Raw genomic sequence first — 19,557 nt, forward strand, 5'->3', positions numbered from 1 at the left:
CACGTTGTATTATACTTTCCTTGACCATAATCAAGAATCTGATTCCAACAATACAGTATTTTTTAAAGCATTATTGAGCTGATTATGCACAAGGGATCAGACGATAATATGTTCTCGCAAGGATAAATTTCCTCCAAAGCGGCAATCAAAGTTAATTTCTTGACTTTCCACGTTAAAACACCATCGTAAAGAACACGTGGACTTGGGGTCAATTCCTAGCTCAAGTATTCAACCAGTTCCTTTTCGTTTCACGGGACAGAGGACAGTGATAAAGTTAATTTGCGTTAACTTCAACATCTCTCTAATCAAATTTTATAATTTCAGCTACACTTTCAAGTGTTAGAACCTTGTTTCCTTGCTTAAGATGGCCATCACAGAAGCGTTGACCTACAACTGATTTGTTTGCAGCTACACCTTAATCTTGGGCTTTATCACAGTATACACTGCCATCATCCACTAAGCACGTAGCAATGGGCATCCGATTTGATGAAGTTCTAGCATCACAGTCAATTATGATACCCGATCACATAAAGTTTCACTAACTCCGTTAGTTTTATAGACATATACACATGATTTTGGCTTGTTGGAAAGTTCTTAAAACGGCAAGAAAATGATTACTTAAGGACATTTTTCCGCGTATTAATTTGCTCCAAACCAGGCCCTTATCCACAGGGGGGCTAGGGGGCCAGGCCCCCTAAACTATGGCTGGTCCCCTTAAAGTTTCACAGTAGGCTTGCAAATGAACTATGATATGGTGATGAAGTATAATATGATTGGTTCGCCCCCCCCCCTAACTTCTACCGGGCACCCCATAAATTTTGGGGCTGGCTACGGGCCTGCTTCAAAGATATGTGCACTTAAATCTTAAAACATAAATTGAGCATATACATTCACTTCAATGTAAGGCTCCATATTTGAAGATGCTGATAGTGTATGACAAGTAATCGTTATACAGTAAAAATTATTTATAATGGATTGTCTGTCAAATGAATTAATAATAACATTTTTATCTTGAAATATCGAGAAGTTACGACGTTATAAAATATAAGAAATCAATTTTACCTTCGGCCATTTTGATGACGTTACATCTCGGTTTCTCCAAGTGGGATTTTCTGAGACCTTGAGTATGTTACTTAGAACAATATTCTGAACATTTCCACCAGGGACGTACCGGATCTTCCTTAAAATCCCAACGTTTCAATTATAAATTTAGTTGTGATTTTACGAATTTGAATATATTTTATCCTCATATTGATTTTAGATCCCCCAATTATTTTAGACCCTTTCCGAAATAAATTTCTTTGTACGTGCCTGACCACCAATTCATTCTCAGCTTCTTAATAAAATTTCGGGTTCCAACTTATATTTCGTGTTACGATACTCACACCCGCACATACGCACACCCGTAATTTCGTGTTACGATACACACACCCGTGAAATGTATTCTATGTGGCCGTAAACACGCATTAGTGAAATAGCAGCTCCATACCAGAATATTAACCCGTGCCGACTTGACGACAAAGTCATGAAATGACGTTGCCGTATTATAATTTACAATGTCCAACCGTGATAACGGAGAAACTAAAAGAGACAGAGAAACAAAAATTTTCTCGAAGCAACTAGGAGAAGGAGAACACCTGCCCATGTATTGACGAACATCACCGGATGAACAACGTTGCCAACCCAAGAGAAACTTGTGTTTTTGTGAATCGAATGACCTAAATTGGATATCATCATTGGAAGCAGCAATGAAAATAAAGACTAAAGAGATTGTAAACGCAGATCACGTTGCAAACTTTTCGTGAAATAACGTGGAACATGTGTTAAATGCAAACGCCGTTTACCATCTCTTTTGTCTTTATTTTCATTGTTGCTGCCAATGATGATATCCAATTTAAGTTATTCGATATACAAAATCATAACTTTCTCTTGGGTTTGGCAACACTATTCATCCGGTGATGTTCGTCACTATACGAGCAGATTCTACTTTCTCTAGCTTTATAAGCTTTTCCATTAAAGCACGGCGTAACGTCCGTGGAGGATGTCACGACCGGGGCAGGCTCACCGCATAGTGACGGTAGTGATGAGCGCAAGAGTTTTGGTCTTGCAGTTTTTGCAAGAGTCTTGCATGAAAGAGCAAGACCAAAACCAGGAATCCCAATGCAAGACCAAGACTAGAGGGTGCAAGACCAAGACCAAGACTCTTGCGTAAGTACCGGCTCAGTGGTAAAGCGTTCGACTTTGGTGTTGGGGACTCTGCTTCGATCCCAGCTTGCACCATGTGAGCTTTTTTGGTGGATAGAGACCGTGTGCGTAGATTTTCTCGGATTTTCCCGTTTCCTTCTACTTTCTTCATTCCGCCATTTCATTCATTTCTCATCATAACCATCTCTCTTAGCCTCAGTGCATAATCGTGACAGGTAAATCTAGATACTACATCATTTCAAAACATATTAGTGGTGTTCTTCTTCTAAAACTAAACAGAAATGTAGTGTTGAACATCGATAATTCCGTAGGGCCTATACTATAGGTGCCGAGTACAAGGGTACGGCCTTGGATCCAAGGATCAAGCATCCTTTAGAAATTTTTAATGTGTGCTCAAAAAATTAATATCGAAGTAACATTTTCATGGCATTGACAAAAACTTGTGTATGTGACCGCAGGTTTGATTTCATGGGCGGGTGCTTATACATTGAATGGCGATATAACATTATATAACAATACATAATCCATATTCACAAGTGAGAGTGATTTTGTACTGTTATTTCAAATAACTTGGAGTTTGATGCTGTGTTTTTGTATTTATGTCAAATGTATTTGTATAAGCTGAGATTACACAAAAGACATGGACAGTTGAGTCGTTTTCAGTTTTTACTCAAATTATACTAAAATATTAAGAGGTTTGATTATAATCGTTATTATTTTAATTTTTCGCTCTCTTTTTTGACAAATATTGCTAGCATATCATCATCATCATAGCTATTCTGCCATTATTGGCAGGCCACTTTTTGCAACTCAGAAGCTTCGATATACGGTAGTCCTAAGCTAATCTCTTCGTCTTGACGTAGCAATTTTTTGTTTTAATACCTTCCTTCAACTACAGTTTCCTTTGCTCCCTCCCTCTCTTTCCTTCCACCATATCCTCTAGCATGTCCCTCATAATAAAGTTCCTCCTCAGCCAATGTTCCAACCAGTTCCTTTTCCTCCTCTTAATTACATCTAAAATTCTTCTTTTCTCCCCTACTGCTACTATTTCTAACACCTCATTCGTTTTCCGTTCAGCCCAGCTAATTCTCTCCTTTTATCGAAAGCCTCCAGTATTTTTTTCATCACTTTTGCGTAATGTCGATGTTTCTGTTCCATAGAGTACATATTGGAATCAGTAAAATAAAATTTCAATATTTAATTGGAAGTTTCTTCAATACAAATATTAGGTCAGTAATTTGTGATGTCTTGATTTTCTTTCATGCTTCTCCCCAATTTGGGAACCAGTGGGATATTTAATTTGTTAAAAAATATAAAAAGATTACAAAACGTTGTAATTTATATTATAAGTAGTGAAGCGTGGGGACCCATTGAAAAAAATAAAGGTTATCACCTATGTTATATACTATAATCATACTTACACGAAGGTAAACTATATTTCATTTAGAAACATACATTGTATTTCCGTTACTATTGACGCATTGTAGAATTTAACCACAGTAAAATTTACGTATAAAAAGCATAAGATTTCTGAAAAGTAAGACTTACAAGACTCTTGCAGCAAGACCAAGACGAAGACTGGGTGTGCAAGATCAAGACTAAAACCAAAGGATCCAGTGCAAGACCAAGACCACCCGGGTCTTGGTCTTGGTCTTGCATTTGCTCATCACTAAGTGACGGACGAAAACAGTGCTTTAGTGGAAGAGCTTATAAAGAGAAACAGGCGTATTACTCTGAAGGAAATAACCACCATTTCGAACACTGGTATTGGTTCAAAATGGAAATATTGTCCATGACTTGCTACAGTTCAATGAAGTGTCTACAAAATGGGTGCCACGTCACTTGACAGCTGAATTGAAAAATCGTTGTGTCGATACCTGTGAAGAACTGTTGCGTCATTTCCAAGTCGAAAGTGATTCATTTCTGGAAAGAATCGTTACAGGTGATGAGGTTCACTACCACCAACCAGAAGCAGAAAGATCAAGCAATGAATGGCGCCATAGCTCACCGAAACTCACTTTTCATACTCAACCATCAGTAGGAAATAGCATGCTCACTCTCTTCTTGGAGACATTTTGGAACATTACATGCAGAGGGGAGCAACAGTAACCAGTACTTTTTATTTGTATTTGCTCACAAACCAATTTCGCACGTCAATTCGGAGTAAACGGCGACGACTTCTGACTTCAAGTGTATTGTTACAGCATAACAACGCTCGACCGCGAACTGTCCGTTTGACAGTTGAGACTATCCAAGATTTGAAATTTGAACGTCTCCGACACCCACCTTATTTACTAGACCTCGCCTTGTGACTTTCATGTGTTTGGACGGCTCAAAGAAGCGTTGGGAGGCAAGCATTTCAGAAGTGATGAAAACCGCGGCGCACGAGTAGCTACAGTCATGACCAAAAGACTTTTTAAACGTGGTATTCATATTCATACACTTCCGAAGCTTTGGAATACCTGTATTGAACGTCAGGGAGACTACTTTGATAAATGATAGATATGTTTTGCTTATTTGTTATAACATAATATTTACAGCATTTTTAAGGTTTTCATTTAAATCATCCTCGTATATAAAAAATGAGGGAAATATTTTCCTGACAAGGAATAAATTCTTCTTCGACGAGCCGGGGAAGTTACTTGACAAGAAGGGGAAATATCCAGCATCTCTCCCGTTGATTCGAATCGTACTTTGTTACTTGGACATATTACTATATTTTAAAAAGCCACCTGGACGTATTTTCCAGAAACAAAGAAAGGACATGTTCGAGAAAAGACGACCTCTGCTAAACCTACGGTTTGGTATACTTCACGAACAAGACATTCGTTTTACCAATATTTGGGATGTCTATTATACTTTTTAATTTCCTTTGGTAAAAGTAAACAATATACCAGCTATGCATAAAAATATTACGCCGTATGCCCTCCATTATACCCGTGGCCTTCATCTTATAAGCCTCATTATTGTAGAAAGATATTGAAACGGTGTAAATTAATGTCTTATGTACCACTTTTAATTTACAGTTCCAAATGCTATTTGTAAAATTACATTCTTCTTGACTTTTGGAAGTTTTCGAAATGTGAATGTGGAGAAGAAAGGAGAGAATTAGCTGAAGTCGAACATAAAATGAATGAGCTGGTGTTAGGTATAGTAAGGAAGAACAGAACAAGTTTAGATGGAATTGAGAGGGTAAGAAAAACTGGTTAGAACATTCGCTGAGTAGGAATTGCATCATCAGGGACGTGCTGGACATTATAGCAGAAAAAAGACGAAGGGATTAAAAAGGACGCAGTTGATGGACGGTATTAATACTGAAAAATCGTGCGTGAAGACGAAGAGGTTAGCTGAAGTCTGTGGTGCATGGAAGCTTCTAACTTGTGGCAACTAGTCTGCCAACAGTGGCAAGTACCTATGATGCGACAACAATGGTGATCTGCCTATAGCTTACCAATCTGAATCTAAGTTTCCTCATTCCATATCTTCCGTCGTGAATGTTGCAGAGGTCGTAATGCTTTGCAAATAATATAACAAGGAATTATAACTGCGAATGCCAATTATCGCAAGCGAAAACGCAGATTTTACTTGACCTCCTTCAAAAGAGGCAGGGCAGCTCTAGACATTAGTACTTACAAAGAAATAAATTTCACCACAAATTTTCCATATATTTTGTTTTAGCAGATGAAAAAAGAAGTGAGGAATAAGTTAAAAGCATACTTTAAAGTTGTAATGTGTATTTCAGAACCCACAAAACCGACAAGCAAACATGTCTTCTTGGAAATAAGAAAGGTCGTCCATTTTATGCTATCAGAGTCTGACAAGTAAGTTCATTTCACACTACAATTCTACTATTAAGTAATATGGGGCTGATGCAGAGTCTTTCTGATGCGTGATCAGGGCTGGATTAACCCATCTGGAGGCCCGGAGCTAGAAAAAATATGTGGCCCATACTAATTTCACCTAATACATTTCTGTGGAAATACAGTAGAAAAAGTAAAGTAAAGTGTGGTGTGAAAGTTAAGGGGATATGTTTCATATTTTTCCTCATATTTTATTTTATGATGATTGTATCTTCATGATTCTTATTAGATAGCCGTTGAGATTTTGATCAGATGCAGGTCCCTGTCCACCTGGAGGTCCGGGGCTATAGCCTCCGTAAAGCCCCCCCTTAATCCGGCCCTGCACGTGATTAGTGCTATACTAACGAGTTCGAATAACATGTTTCCTGCAGTAGTTGATGATGTATGATGTTAATGATAGGCCTTTAGTATGATGTTAATCATAGGTCAAAATGGCTGTATAAGGCCCATGGAGTTTGCCCTAACGCATCACCTATAGATAGTGCAAACGCTGCCTGACCATTGCCAACCCATACATCTGACGTATTTCCAACTCCACTTCAGGCATTTTCATTAAATCAATAAGGATGATCGATAAATTGAATAGCTACAAAATAATTCATTTTTATGCTTTTGGAACACAACTTCGCTAAGTATTTGATCTTCAGATCTGGCAATACTGCATGTAAGCAGTCATGTAATGAGAAAAGGGAAGAAAAGGAAAAGGCCATAGGCAATTTATATTCCGTGGTTTGGATGTAAAAAGGAAGAAGATACGTTACTTTCATCATAACAATTACCGTACTTCGAAGAGAAAATTTCAGTGGATAGAATGGACGGAAACTAGTAGATTATTCTCATTAGAAGATATTTATTAAGGTATGTGCGCCTCGTATTGGAAAATAATTATATAACATCTGTGTATGGGGTAACTACAAGCACATATATTGTTTAGTGGTAACTGATCTTTTCTTAATTTGTATTCCCGTATAGATCAAGAATACGGGTAAAAATGTTTGTGCATGTGACGTTTTGACACACCACGCGAAATAATTATTGAAAAAATTGTAATTCTCACAAATTTTCCTATTCTCCAAAATAATTGTTGAAAAAAAAAACTAATTTGTGCTAGGTGTCGACAAAAAATTACGATCGCTATGTAACCGAGTCAGGGTAGGTTGAAGCTGGTGGGCTAGTGCATGAACGCAGGTATGCGTTCTTAGGAATCAGTCGCGTCAGTGATGTTGGGCATATGCTGAAACTACTATTTTCGCGAGAAGCATACACTACCCTTCTGTAGGTGACCGCTGAGTTGATTTTTAGTTTAACGTCTCAGCAGCGAGGCTATGTGATACGGGACCTACTGATTAACGTGGAATCCGAAACACATGAGCTCCCACGTCAAAGGCGTGTACGCTAACCGTTTGGTCACGAAGGAGCTCCCCTAGATGACCGCCACAACAGTTACCTACTTACTGTACTTTCTCAATACCTCTCTTGGTGTAACACAACTTGAGCAGTATCCAAATTTATATAACAGAAACTTTCATTTTTTCGGAAAAATAATGTTTACCTTTACAATCTTCTTTTGTTAGCATTTACCCATACTCCGCTCGAAAAAGGTGGAATTTAGAGGCGCCACCAATAATAATTGTTCAAAAATTACACTAATTGCTCCTAATGTCTTACCTTATTTTGTTCCGCAGATGGCGGCCCCGGAATAGACCAACATGAACATGTTTTAAACATAGTATTGCAATTGTAGTCTTGTAGCCTACAATATGCTGATCATTTTAGTTTTTGTTCCACATCGATAGAACAAATAGGGGCTGACATACTTCAGATTCGGTAATCCCATTCAACACACAAAATAGCGCATCTTCGAAAACAAATATGGCTGCCACTTGAAAGCTACAGTCACTAAAATTAAAATAGGGGTAGTTCTTTTTAACTAATAACATGGTAAGGTAACAGCGCATCAAAAATCAGATATTTTAAAAATTGTCAAGCACTGACTTATTCCTTCCCTGGATCACTTGAAATGGATTTACCCATTAGTCCGCCGCAACAATTGTAATTTTACGGTTAAAAGGAATGACAGGAATATAAAAGAGGGCTATGTAGGGTATTAAATTCTGTTGTTGGAGGAATATTGCACAGCGTAGGGATGCAGTATTTCATGTTTACAAATGTGAAACCATTACAGAAGCAATATTATGGTTAAGATGAATGTTAACCAAAGATGACTGTGTAGCATACTAATTTCCACAGGCGGATTATTTCTTCACGATGTAGAAAACTTGTATTTTATATGCCCAATGTAAAACTACTACAAGTGGAATTTTGTGTTTGTTTTTTGTACTATCCTCGTTTATGCGCATATTCTCCGTCGCTCACGCACCTACTTGCTACGGACACACCTTCGCGAGCCCCGTCTCCGACTGCTCCTGTGCTGACTTGGTTAGATAGCATTCTCGTTTACAGTAGCTACCTAGCATAAATTGATTTGTATCATCGTTTTTATGGCATACGTCCAGACGCGTATTTATACCCGTAAGGGGAAGTCCTTGTAAAGTGATTCTGCACCCATGAATGTGTAAGGAGATAATTCTGTCCGTTACATTATGTTCGTTTTCTTCAGTTTTTCTTTTTTCCTATTCTATTTTTTTTAAATTCCATTCCTTGTTGTACTAGGCCTGTTCAAAATGATATATTTAACTTAGAACAGTATTTTCCCAAATAATTTTATCATTAGTTATTAAAACGTTGAGGGGGAATTTTTGGTGAATTTTATTTTAGAGGAAGTTAGCAACATTGGCTAGAAGCAGAAACAAAGGCAGGAGGTGTGCGTATTGGTATGTGAAAATCCGCCGAGGTGCTTCGTTTTAGATGTTATTCTCTGCAGCTAATGAACGAAATACACAGTTGTAACGTATGAAGAAAACAATAATAAAATCAGATAAGGACTCCGATGACCAGTAAGTTGTTGATTTTGTATTTTTTTAAAAAAGCCTCATTATCTAAAACTAATAGAAAGCAAAAAAAGGATAAATTTCGTTTCGTATACATGTTTTGTAGAGCAGCCATATATCTGTGTAACGTGTAACAATTGGAGATATGAGAGGCTAGTTTTACTAGCACTCCTCCTTCTTTACGTTTCCAGTAAATGCCAAGATGTAATTAAAATTTTGATTTAAGAGTCAGTTATTCTGTTATTTTCTCCCTCATTATTTACTTCGTTATAATTCGTTGATATGTGATGAATTGAAAGTAGTAAAATTGATGATTATTTAAGTGTGCTGAGGCTTAGAGAATATAAAGGCGTTTATAGTCTGTAAATAATTACTAGAATTGTTTTGGTATAAAGGAGACGAAGATAAAAATTATTATTTCGTCATCTCGTTCTTAATAGTTTCTGATTTTTGCTAGTAATAATATACTCTTCGTGTCACAAAACATATTCTACGTCTTAATAATGGCAACAATTCGGTATGTTAATTGTAATATTAGATTCGTTGAACTAATGAGATGGCGCAATGGCATAGGTCGAAAATAGTTAATTCTGGTAGTATAATTATTAAATTTTAAATATCAGGATAGGTAGTTACAAATGTAAAGTTAGGATTTTTTTAAAAAAAAATTCGTGTTGTATCAAGTTCGTTACCGGTAGAAATATTGAAATTGTGATTAGTCATGGTATACTATTGTTTTTTTTTTTTTTTTTTTTTTCTTTTCACCCAACAAACCTTGTCCATTTCTTCTGGCTTTTGTATGATATGTCCGTTAATGTGAATTTTTCTTTTTCGTGTGTTAACTGTCAATTTTATCAGTGTACCGTAATATGTTCGGAAATCGATTGCCTGTCTTTGAGCATAGGGAACCCAATTTAATTAGACTTATCGTCGGATGCCAAAAGTATTTTAAGGAGGATAAATGTGTTGCCAGTTATGCTGTTCCATGTCATTTATTTTAGTTTTGTTTTAGTTTTCGTAATTTCGAAGAAAAAGTGTTTACGTTTATTTTAAATATATCTTAGAAGAGTGTATTACTAAATTGAGTACGAGATGATTGATTACCTCTGATTGGACGATTGTGAATATAATATCTGTGACAGAAATCATTCTCGGAGAGGACATGTTACGAGACTTATCAATTTATAGTGAAATTTTCGATTCTTCAACCTTATGTTTCTGAATTCTTTCCAAATTTTTACCCAACAGCTATGTGTTTACATTCAACTTTAATTTGTCCTTAAGCTATGTAACAGTTATTTCGGTTTGATCAGTGATGAGGAATATGCAAAATTTTGAAAATGAAGGAAAGCTGTTTATCGCGTTTTCGGCTGTTTGAAGTGTATCCAACCTTTCGTTTATCTTTGTAATTCTTCATTAATGATACTGATTTATTGCATTTTCAGAGTAGTAGTTAGAAATTTTGAAACTCCAAAGGACCGTAAACTTCTGAGACTAGTTATTTTAATTCTACGTTTTGTGATTGGCGTATAACCTTTCCTTTTGTAAGGCCTCTAAGGTTAAGTAAAAGTTTCGAGCTTGAATTGAGTTTTGGGAAGTATAAGTGATGTAGAAAGACCTTTTTTTTTTATATAATTTTTACCCAGGGATACAATTGTAATGAAATAATCGTTGTATCGTAGTTAATTATATAATTATTAGGAAATGTGGCTCCTAATAATTATTCGTTGATTGAATAAGTTATGTAGCGACGTGTCAATTGTAAAGAATAGCCAATGAATGGCAAGTGTGAAAATATTATTATGATTAAATGAGTACTCGTAGTAAAAGTTTGTAATGGAGCTAAGAAAAAAAGAAAGAAAGAAAAAAGAAAACAATCCCCGCGGCTGTCTCTTTCGTCTTATTCATTGCGTTCGGTTTTAAAGTATTAATTTTGTGAATGCCGTAGAAGTGGAATTGTTACTGTAATCGTAACATTATTGAAGTCAATATGAATTCAGTACGTTAATGGGAATAAGAGGCCATTAAATAAAATCTGTGATTTGAAATATTAAAAAAAGAAAAAGAAAGAAAGAAAATCTATTGAACAATTTTGCAACAACACAATGTAACTAGATTGTATATTGACTCCTTTGTGCTAATCATTAGTAGTTTGTCACCGGTGAGGATAGATCAGTGTAGGGACCAAAAAAATTTTTTTTTTTTTGTGTATTAATAGAGAAAAAAAAAGAAAAAAAAACTTTTATTTGATGAATGTGTGAACCTGATATATTTAAGATGTTTATTTTTTTAATGATTGTTATCTCTATTATTTTATTTATTCAAGATTATTTTATTTTTCTTGTTATTATTTTTTTGTTTGTTTGTTGTTTTGTTATCCCCTTTTGGGAAATAAACCTTTAAAAAAACTCAGCGGTTTACATATTTATCAATTATTATTTCTTTAACAGTGTCAGCACCTGATTTATGGTAGATTTATGGAAAATATATTTTATTTAAGATATTGTTAATGTGTGATTCTAAGCCAGATATATAAGGAATATGTTTATTATTATTATTAAATGATTATTTTATTCGAAAGGGGCTCGGGTTTTGTTGAGGCAATGATCTGCACTACTTGGCAAATGAATTTGTATGATCATGGTAATGAGAATCGGATTGAAAATTTAATTTTTTTATACTCTTATTTTTCATATTTTTTTATTTAACAATATTTTATTAACTTTTACTTATCTTTACTGAGTTATCCTGTCTCTTTTGGAATTAAAGTTCTCGCTAGTATGGCTATACATCTCCATTGCCTAAATTCTAAAATTAAAAGAAATCCAATTTTTTTCTTCTTAAATTCAATTCTAGCTATTATTATTATTATTATTATTATTATTATTATTATTATTATTATTATTATTATAATAAAGATTATTTTTGGAGCCGAGATATCTAACGCGTCTCAAATGCAACTCCTTCATTCTCGAAGAAACATTTCGTAAGGCACTACGACTGAATTTCGTGATGAGATAATTGCATATAACGTGATAGAACGTAATGATTGCAAGGCACATCAGCTTACACGCATATCGCAGTGTACAACTATTTGGACATGCCGTAGGTTAATAATCGTCCAGAAGGTCTTAGGGCATCATGTAAACGAAGGATTCTTTTTTTAATTTTAATTTGATGGACTGTTCCTAATCTTTAAGCCAATAACCAGTACTAATTGGCCATCACTAACAAGATTTCTATCCCACTTCAAATACTGGTAGGTACGCGCACAAATAAAGACAAGTGCGAAAAACACGCACCAGCCTGCACTGAGTACAGGGGTCCCAGCTCTCCTATTTTACTATTTTTTCCTATATTTTGGCAATTTGTATATTTCTTATATATATCCTATATTTTAATCTTGTCCTTTACTTCCTATATTTTTCGGTGATTGAATTATTAAAAATACAAGCCAAGTGCAGTTCAAGTGATGATTTAAATTGTTACATATTAGCAATATGCTAAATGTGTGTCAGCTTTTTTTGAGGGATTAGTCACTAATCCTTACAATTATTATTATTTGATTTTTCCTATCCTCTCATGGCTATTTTTTCCCCCTGTTTCCTATGTGCTTATTCTTCCCCAGTGAAGCTCAGCTGAGGAACTTTGCCATGCCCCATTTTCTTATAACGCTGTGTTAGCATTTTCTTTCAACAGTGTGTGCAACAGTGTTGGCTAGGCATTGAGGTGTATTGATATTCACGAACATATCCCAATTTCTTCCAATATTGCTGTACATAATATGCAGGGTTCCCACACGTCCTGGAAAACATGGAAATAAAAGTGTGCAAAAACGAACCACTTACACACATTTTTGCATGATGAATTAGTTGAGCTACTTCAAGAGTTGTAATATTTGATCTGTACAATAAAAAAACTGGTTCTGATCTGAATATAAAAGTGAAAGAAGAAAAAAATCTACTGCCAGATAACGAAATTGATGTCGGTGAAGGCGCACGGTTGACATTGAAAAAAGTCGATAAACTGCAACAACAGTTATACACATTAAATTAAAAAAAAAAAAAAAGACTAACTAACTAACAAGTTATTTTCAACAAAGATTGCTGCTAAATAACCGGATTGTTAAACATAGTCAGATTTTGTGTCCTGCAAAGGAAGAGCAAGATAAGATATTGTCATCTTTCAAACGATCAGCGTCTTGTGTGCGTCAGGTGTTGACCAGTCAGGAAATTGACAAAGCTGTAGACGACTAGAGAATTTATGTGAGTGATCAGAGTATACACGATGACCTTTTTGTTGATTGTAATGTTGACGTGTAATTCGAACAATGTAATGCTGGTGGAAAATAATACAAGGAAACCAAAATATCCAACAGTTATAAACTTTAAAAGCAATGGTAAAACTTTTACACGGGTAGACATCTGTTGAGTGGTTTCTTGTTAAAATAATAATATAATGCAATCCAAGAGACAAGAACTGAATGAAGAAACCATAAATGGGCTGCGAATGATTAAAGACGCAGTGGGTAAAAATGTAAATGAAATTAATATCACTAAAGAAATGTTAATGTACTACAAAGAAACACATAAGAAGTATCGAAGATACGGACAGAAAAAACAGAACTTAGAACAGCACAACAGAAAACACAAAAGTGAGTGTCAAAAAAGGAATAAAGGGAAAACATGTGAAGCTGAAAAATTAATTTCAGAGGGAAACATTCGGCTTCAGAAAGCAATAAAGCATCGGCATATGGTTGGTGTGTCAGCTTCACAAGCCTGTTTGAGGCTGAAACCAAAAGACTTAAAATTGCCACAACAAAGGTGTCGCAAAAGTAACACGTGTACTAGTGTTTTACAGTTCATTATTGTACCTTTAAAATGTAAAAGTAAAAATGTGTAATAGTGGTGGATCGAGGAAAAAAACCTTGGGCAACTCGGACCACAAGAATTTTTCTTTTGATCAGTAAATCGTTATTTATTTCAATCAGTTTCTTTATTTCCAAAACAATACAGCAGGTCAACTAAGTTTAAAAAGTAAAAGGTTATATATATACTCTTATTCTGCATTACTCTAAACCTTGTTTCCAGTTGCCCATTGGGGTGAAAGATGGCCTTTTCTTACATTTGTATTTTTTTTCTGTGGTTCAGAGCTTAATATTCTATTGTATAAACTAAACTGTCTTATATTTTTTCAATGTGCTGCTGGGAGGACTGTGAGTGGTTACCTTAATCTAGTTTTTGATCACTATTACATAGTAGTGAACTACATTTTTTTTTTCACTAGTTCTGTGTTTTCAGCTGGTAAAGGATAAATAAGTTCCTTAGACATTGCTCTTCATTCTCAATTAACAGTTTTTTACCTGTAAATTTCATTAAACAATTTATATTCTTAATCTATTCCTAATCCTGTGAAATGTATTCTTCTGTCCGTATAGATTAAAAGACTATGGTACAGATTTATTTTACATTGAAAACCACATTCACATTCCTTTATAAAAATAGTGTTCTTACACCTTCTACAATTTGTTTGTGGCGTATGGCGATACCCCATTTCAACCAGGAAAAATGAGGGGCATTACTGTAAATATTTATTCAAAAATTTGTTCTTATCACTAACAATCTAATGCTTTCTAAACTTTTTTCCTTTCTTCCGTTCTTTTCTTTGCGCCTACCCACCCATTGCGTAGAGAGTTACAATATATATGCAAGCATAATTGCTGTAAAGCCTATTAATAGTGAGTAATACACAAAATCCGATGTTAGGTGATCAGTATAAGGTAGCATTGCATCTAGGACAAGGTAAGGCTAGAGGGCTCGTGCAGTAGGGTGGAATGTGTGCGTTTATATAGAGCAGGCTGTAAGCGAAGGTGAGCGTATGCATAAAGAAAATCAAGTGCGTATTAACTCGTCCTCGATGGTGACTACAAACTAGTTTTGCTGATTAGCCACATATTTTAATGCTGTTTCCATGTTCATAGAGGAATTACTTGACATCCAAATATATAAATAAGTTAAATAATTAGCAGCTTGACGACAAAACTGGAAAACCGGGAAATGTCAGGTATTTCGAGAAAACAGGGAATTGTACTACGAGTCAGTATATAATAAACCGAATTTGCTATCGTTACTTACCATTAATATTCTTCAAAACTGTTCAGTTTATTTCTTATCTTCTTTTAAACAGTTTCATTTGTCATTTGTTTCCAGTAATGCTGCTCAGTTGTTTTGATTGTGACGCTATCAGCGTAGCAGAGAAAAGATAAAGAGTAATTAAAGAAGAAAGTTCAAAGAATTGTTTGGCACTACGTGAATAGTTTCATATTTTAAAAATTCTGTAGCTATTTTATTACTTTATATTAAATATGCGTAAAAAGAATAAAATTTTGTATATACATAGAAATTTAAAGTATATGTTTTGATATTTTGTAATCTCTTTGTTAGTCGAATATTTAGTTTTGAACTTTTCGGAAGTTCGTTAGGGTGATCGCTGGCGGAATATGTTGTGCGTTAAGATGACTGAAATACAGGAACGCTAACATCTACGTGAGTGGATAAACCTGAAAGCTATTTCCTAAAATATCATTATGCATCAGTAGACTATTTCGTTTATATTCTAAACTAAAATCTATGTGGATTCTAATATAGGGGACATCAAAAAGTTTGTGCAGTCATCTAGAAGAAATCCACTCTAGAGAACTCGAACACCATGATGGTGTTAGTCCTTCTGTACGTAGTCACCCTGCCAAGCGACACATTTTTGTCAGCGGTTCTTCACTTTCCGTAAGCCAGTTTTGTAAAAGTCTACAGTTTGGCGTTGAAACCACAGTTCAGCCTCAGAAATAAAATCATCCCTACTGTCAAAATGGCGTCCTCTAAAGGGATGTTTCATTTCTGGGAAGAGAAAGAGGTCAGTTGGTGCTAGGTCTGGTGAGTATGGGTTAATATTTCATACCATTATTCCACTGCCTTCATCATGGATGCATGGGCGGAATGAGCTAGTGCATTGTTTGCCAACAGTAGCACTCCTTTTGTGACCAATCCACGACGTTTCTTCGTCCTTAGTCAGATGGGAATAATAGATAATAGTTTCCTCTATGCTAGGTAATCTGTCATGATGATCCCTTCACAGTCCCAGAAAATGGAAAGCATCATCTTGGCGGCAGACTTCTGCACTCGTGCCCTTTTATGGGTGTTTTCATTGTTTGCTCATTTCCTTTTGTTTCTGGGTCATAAAGATAAACCCAACTTTCATCCATTGCCACTAGTCTGCCGAAAAAGTCCTTTTTATCCACTTCACAACGATGTAACATTTCTCTTGCAAATCCTCACGATTTCTCTTCTGGCAAGATGTGAGCAGGCGTGATACGTTCTGAAGATGCAACTGGTTGTCAATAATATTCCAAGCAGACTCATAACTCATATCTATTGCACACATAATACTTTCAGTGGTTATTTTCCTGTCTTACATTATGATCTTCCCAACTTCCTCCGTCAAGGCGGCATCATCAGTGAGAGATGGTCTTCCGGATCTAGAGGCTTCCGTGGTGGTCATATGTCCAGTTTGGAATTGCCTTGGATACTATCTCATAGGATGGGCTTTCATCCCCATAGATTACTTTCGTCTCTTCGTGAATCTGCTTTGCTTATCTACCCTGAATATGAAAGAACTTAAAGACGCTCCGTGCCTCAAGCTAATCGATCATCGCACCTTCAGTGATATACTTGCGAAAGAAAGAAAGAGTTGTTCCAACAAGACCAGAATTTGCATGGTTAACATACAAGAACCTAACGACACAAGTCCGAGCGGGTTCGTAGTTCGTTACCTTCTAGCTGCTAGCTGATTGCACGAATCTTTTTGATACCCTTTCGTAATTATGTATTTCAGATCAAAGTCAGTTAAGAAACAGGAAGACTTACAAGTGGCCACGGTACGTGGCATAATGAAGAATTGGCACTTTATAATTTTGTGTATAACCCACAATTTGGAATAAGTTGTAAAATAATCTGAAATTTACCCTGTGTAGTCATCTTCAAGTAGAAAGTCTACTTTAGATTTATGGATGCCGCATAACATTTAGGATTTCTAGCTGTTTCAGGATAGCCACACTTTGTAAGTTGCTTGTGCCTTCGTAGTAAATGGGAACCAGATCTTAGGTTTATTCTTTTTTCATCGGATTTTCTTTAAAAATTTCAACACAGTAATTAATGAGTTTTGGAAAACTGATCAATATTTAAAACTTTGCGAGTAACGTTATTCCCTGAAATGTATTTCCTGTGTGTACGTTAGGAGCATCAGTTATCATCGGTTAGCGTACAGTTCCTGTTAACTATTATGTATTTTGTTCTTTTATTTATTTATTTTTGATACCATATCTTTGTTTAGCTCTTACGAAAGAACACGGATACTGCCAGCGATGACTCGTTCAAATGTACTTGTCCCCACTGGCAACTTACACGAAATGGCCATTGTTAGACCTAACATGACGAACTAAAAATGAAATATTGCTTCCTTCCTTTTAAATAATAATTACTGTACTAATCTCAACTGAATAGCTAACTTACATCGCTTTTCATTATTCATCTCGTATGTTTGTTATAAATACGTCGATGTTTATTTCATTTATAGTTTGTTACAAAGCGTTATGTCGGTATTTGACACGTATATGCTTATATATATCTCGTTCAATCTGATGTTTAGTTGTCATAAAGAAATAACATGTTTTAGTTGATATCTACACACACATTATATAATGCCATGCAAGTATACATTCATTTACACAATTGTACACTACCGTATATGCAAATATATATATATATATATATATATATATATGTGTGTGTGTGTATATATAAATATATAGATATAGATAGATAGATATTGTGGCTGATCCAGCATATGATTAAGGGAGGGGCTAAACCATAATTTGCCGTTTTATCCAGTGTAAAGCTGAATTGAAGCCCATTTTATCCAGTGTAAACCTGAGCGTCAGGGGGGGGGGCTATAGCCCCTTGAATAGATCCCCCTTCCCACAACGAAATCTCGTATACGACATTTATATTCCTACTAAGTTATTTAGTAACCATAAAAATTTAAAAAAAAAAAATAAATAAATAAAATAATCAGAAGCTAGTACTAACTCTGAATACTGTTGTTCAATATTTTAGACAAAACTTTACCAGATTTCTCGTCAAATTTTTAAATATGGAGAGAATTGGAACTAAAAACTTAAATTTCATTCAATTAATAATTTATTTTAACACTTCAGCGAACGTTAATAACTAACTGTACTTTCTAAGCAAAAGCAAAAGAATTTTTCGTAGTACAAACTCCAAAAATGAATTCATTTAATTTTCTGTTGGCTGAAGGTTTTTTTGTGAATATATACAGTGTATATATTATATACATTGGCTTTCTTCAAGAATTGTTTAGCACTTTTAATAATTTTCTTACTTAAAGCCAACGATATTTCAATATCTTACATTTTATTACTTTCAAAAAAGGATAATGAAAATTTCTAAACCCCAAATACCGAAGTTATACTGTATTAAATTATAATAGTACTTTTTAAGTCGATAAGAGTAGTAGCAACAATAAAGTACTTAATACACTGCCTTAACTCCGGTCGATTCCAAATAAAGTTTTTTAATAACGAAAAGCTGATAGTGCTAAATTGAAAATTTCAAATCTCCTACTTGTCCAAATGCAAAGTTACCTCAACTAAACCCTACATCAACAAATTTTCTTCCATTTATACTTGCAAATGATAAGCCGCACTTATCTAAGAATACCTTTCATTAACAAATGACACACTACATACCAAGACAACAGACGTTTCCTGATGCACTTTTTCAAATTTATACATTAGCAATTAAATTTCATCGCTCTATGCTTAAATGTTAAGTCTTCGTAACCTCCACAAATGCTTTTAAGTTTGTTTAACTAGAAGTACAACATTACAGGTTACACTTTACATGTCGTATCTTACGTACCAGAATTCAATATGACGTACCGGCTCGCAGAGAACGGTTCACGTGCGTAAGCTGCAATCAGTTGACAACACATCCAGAGTCTATTGAGTCTTCGCCTTAGTTTCTCCATCTACTGTTGACGTATAGTGGAAAATGTGTTTGAATACGCTCTCTTGGCGCAATTATTTAAAATGAACATTTTACAAAAAATAAAAAAAATGAAATTAAAATAATAAATGATGAGGATACTGATGTGTTTTGTATGATGTTCACTTTCCTTAAGACTATGGTTGCGTGAATGTGTCACTGACTGGTGACCGCAAACCCACCGTGCTCAGACGGGTAAGCTGTCAACACTCATTGACCCATCCACCAAACCAATCATCCCCGGAAAATTGAACTCAAATTTGACCCAAAATGTGAAGATTTCCAAGCCTCCTTCATTCTCACTCACAGTCCGGTATCCAGATCTGCAGTTCATCATCTGCATCCCATCACGAGATAGGTTGCGGACCACAATCTTACCAATACAAGACACCGACCTAAGAGTGAAACTGGCAATCAGTGCTT

General features: G+C 35.3%; 1 protein-coding gene across 2 annotated transcripts in view; it reads left to right on the top strand.

Annotated features, from left to right (window-relative positions):
• The first annotated feature begins 6,731 nt into the window (after nucleotides 1–6,731).
• LOC145690462 (uncharacterized) overlaps nucleotides 6,732–19,557 on the top strand; it is a 48,492-nt gene continuing 35,666 nt past the window's right edge. The window contains exons 1-2 of one of the 2 annotated variants that reach the window (XM_081765369.1): nucleotides 6,732–6,923; nucleotides 8,844–9,022. The gene's annotated coding sequence lies outside the window, so the exon portion shown is untranslated. The remainder of the gene's footprint in view (nucleotides 6,924–8,843; nucleotides 9,023–19,557) is intronic. The other variant, XM_081765368.1, reaches the window with a different exon arrangement.

This window comes from Thermobia domestica, chromosome 7 (assembly GCF_964235325.1).
Source record: "Thermobia domestica chromosome 7, izTheDome1.hap1.1, whole genome shotgun sequence".
Lineage (NCBI taxonomy): Eukaryota > Metazoa > Arthropoda > Insecta > Zygentoma > Lepismatidae > Thermobia > Thermobia domestica.